The sequence below is a fragment of the Macrotis lagotis genome, chromosome X (assembly GCF_037893015.1).
Source record: "Macrotis lagotis isolate mMagLag1 chromosome X, bilby.v1.9.chrom.fasta, whole genome shotgun sequence".
Lineage (NCBI taxonomy): Eukaryota > Metazoa > Chordata > Mammalia > Peramelemorphia > Peramelidae > Macrotis > Macrotis lagotis.
The window spans coordinates 272,001,669-272,005,593 of NC_133666.1; positions in this window are offsets into that span (position 1 = coordinate 272,001,669).

Sequence of the window (3,925 nt, forward strand, 5' to 3'; positions counted from 1 at the left end):
GGTTGGTTTTTTGGGATCTCTTTCTTGGAGCGGGGATCTGTGGATTCTCTCCATTTCTATTTTGCCCTCTGCTTCTAGGATATCAGGGCAATTTTCCTGTAGTAATTCTTTGAAAATGATGTCAAGGCTCTTTTCCTGATCATAACTTTCAGGTATTCCAATAATTTTTAAATTATCTTTCTAAATCTGTTTTCCATATCAATTGTTTTTTCAATGAGATGTTTCACATTTTCTTCTAATTTTTCATTTTTTTGGTTTTGAAGTATTGAGTCCTGATTTTTAGTAAATTCATCAATCTCCCTGAGTTCTATTCTTTGTCTGAAGGATTTGTTTTCCTCAGAGAGTTTTCTTATCCCTTTTTCCATCCGGCCAATTTTGCCTTTTAAAGCATTCTTCTCCTCAATAACTTTTTGAACTGTTTTATCCATTTGACCTAAGCTGGTTTTTAGCATGCTATTTTCCTCAGCATTTTTTTGGATTTCCTTGACTAAGCTGCTGACTTCATTTTCATGTTTTTCCTGCATCTCTCTCATTTCTTTTCCCAGTTTTTCTTCTAACTCCCTCATTTGATTTTCAAAGTCTTTTTTGAGCTCTGTCATAGCCTGATCCCAATTTCTGTTTTTTTCTTGGAGTCTTTAGATGCAAGAGCTTGTGCTTCCTCATCTTCAGACTGAGTATTTTGATCCTTCTTGGCATCATAGATAATGTATTTCTCAATGATGTTCCTCTTTTTTCTCTGTTTACTCATTTTTCCAGCCTGAGCCTGTTTTTGGGGTGCTTCCTGGGCTTTTGGGACACTCCCATATGGGTCTCAGTGTGTGAGGTTCTGTCCTCCCTCCTGGTCTGTGAATTACCATAAGCACCCCCCTCTGCCATGGGGCTGAGGTGGGGGGGCCCTGCTGTTCTATGGGGGGGGCTTAGACTATGATCAGGATCTGAATGTGTTCAGAGCTGGAGACCTGTTCCAGGGGCAGAGCTCTGCAGTCTCTCTCTCTCTTCACTCCCCTCCCTAGGTTCAATGGGCTCATGCCCTGGGGGCTCCTGCTTACCAGCTCAGCCTGCTTCTGTTTCCTGGATCTGGGCTGTGGTGGCAAAGCTGCTTGCTGTGTTCCCTGAGGGCTGGGCTTCATGTGCTTGCTCTTGCAGAGGTTCATCCCCCTTCCTCCAATCTGTGCCCGGTGCTCCCTGGGGTGTAGCTCAGGAGACTCCCCCACTGCTGTGAGCCATGGCTCCCAGTGCCCTGGGGCTGACTCCGGGAGGCTGAAGTTCTTTCTCTCTGGTGGGCCTCCCCTCCAACCCTGGGGAGCAGAGCCTTTCCACTCTTTTCCAGGTTACCTTGAGTAGGAGAACTGCCACACTGGGTCCCTCTGTGGGTTCTGTCTCTCAAAAATTTAGTTAGAGTCCTTAGTTTGGAAGATTTATGAGAGAGCACTTAAGACATGATCTGCTCTTGTCACCATCTTGGCTCCACCCCCAGTTATAACTTTTGAATGAAATAACCAAGACAGAATTACAAATAGGAATTCTGGCACTTAGGATAAATTCAGTTGACTCAAGAAAGTGAATATATGACGTGACCATTTGTTCCCAAATGTTGAAGAAGACTGGAGAAGAGGAAATGGAAGTTGAAGAACCTAGATTGTTTGAAGCAGGGTAAAACCAGGGCCTGAAAGTGTAAGGGGAGAAGGGAGAATGACATAAAGGATAGATGTCAACTGCAAGATCTATACTGAATGGAGTGAACTTTATTATAAGGAGCCTCTTTCTTTTACTTCCCTTCTTGCTTCAGGTTTATACTTCTCCTTAGTCACAAAATGATTCCCATTCTTTTCTTTCACTCTTATAATGATAATATATGATGCTTTAAATTGTAGGGAATCGTCTTTCATTAAGAAGTTGTAAGCGAAATTATCAGATTATGGAGACTCTCTGAATGATATGGTTTGATTTGAGGCAGGAAAAAGTCCTCTACATTGCAGAGGCTTTTAATTAGATATTCATTCTAATAATCACTAGGCTCATATTTGAAGCATTTCTAGCTTCATAGGACCTCTCAGATTTTACTTTGCTGCCAAAGGCATACCATGATGAAGTATCAGAGCAAACAAAAAAATATCTATTGCAATAGAATTCTAATTAATTTTTATGCCTCAGGGCTTTTTCTAATCTAATCTGTCTTCAACTCTGCCATCAAAGTGATTTTCCTAAAATGTAAATCTGGTTTTATCATTCCTGTATTGAATAAACTTCAGTGGCTTCCTATTACCTGTATACCCAATACAAAGCCCCTTTTTTGGCATTTAAAACTCTTCATAACTCGACCTCTTCCTACCTTCCAGTCTTCTGTTTTATTCCCCACTGTGTACATTATGATCCAATCACACTGATATACTTTCTAGTCCTTTCATACAACACTCCATTTCTTCTCTCTTTTCCTTTTCACTTATTATGACCCATTTCTGGAATATTCTCCCTTCTTATTTTTTCCTCTTAGCTTCCTTCAAGAATCAATTATACAAAGTCCTTTCAGTCAAGTAGTATGTTAGTGCCTTCTCCTAATAAAATACCTTTTATCTATTCTGTATACCTTCCTTTGCATTCAAATGCAAGATCCTTGAGGGAAAGGACAATTCTGGCTTTCTTTTTATCTCCAGCTTTTAGGACAATAGAGGGCACATGGTTTGAAATAGTTTTTTGACTGAGTGAAGAGATACTTCTTTTGGTCTTAGGTCAATATTATGCGTGTGTGTTTGTGTGTGTGTGTGTGTGTGTGTGTGTGTGTGTGTGTGTGTGTGTGTGTGTGTTTGTGACTGAGCAAGAGACTATAATGTAGATAACTCTCAAAAAATCTAGTAAATTTTAGAAAGAATGAATTCAAAGTTGGTGGAAGGAGTACTCCAATCAAGAAAATCACAGAACCCTGAAACAGTCAAGGACACATCCCATTCACAGATATATTCTTTTTTCATTGTCTTGCCTTAATGATGAACTCAGTTTTAAACATTTTGAAATAATAGAAAAAGAAGCAAGTAGTTTGTTTAATGTTGGTTAGTTGATCTCTTTAGTTCTGAGGGAGAAGGTACCTACCTTGTAATGAAAAGATATTCTGATGATTTGTTCTCTAAAAAGTCCCCAGCTCCAATTATAACCCAGCATTTCCCTACAATCTTGTCCCCTGGTTATAAGTGAGATGGCATTATTTCATATCATTTCCAAACACTTTGAGAAACAACCATCTGATTGTATGATACTTGACCACAAATATATTCTTTTTTTCCTAAGACTTATTGATGTATTTGTTTTTTGCATTACATACATTTAGAGATTACTCCTATTTTATTAGAAATCTCCTATAAGAAAGTAAGAAATTTAAATAACACTAATAATATAATGATCCAAACTGCAAAAGCATCATCTGTAGCACATTCTATTTTTTAAATTAGTAGAAATGTTTTTCTCCCCAATTCCCATCTAAATAAAAAGATATTGAAATAAACATCATATTCAAAAAACTAAGTCCTCTCAATAGTCATCTACAATAATATGTCTCATTCCACATCCTAAACCCAACACCTCTCTGACATGGCTAGCATTCTTCATCAATGGTCCTTTAGAATCATAAATGATTATTATAATAATCTTATAGCTTTCAAAGTGTTTGTTTTCACATTGTTATTATTTTATAAATTGTCCTGGTTTTTCTCATTTCATTGTTCCTCCATTGATAAAAGTCCTCACAATTATTCAATTAAATAATATTTATGTTTTTGTATAATCATTCTTCTAGTTTTATTCATTTCACTCTGCATTAATTCACAAGTTGTGTCTGTGTGTGTGTGTGTGTGTGTGTATGTGTGTGTGTGTGTGTGTGTGTGTGTTTATGTATGAAGGTGGGAGGGAAAGAGAGGAAGGGAGAGAGACTATA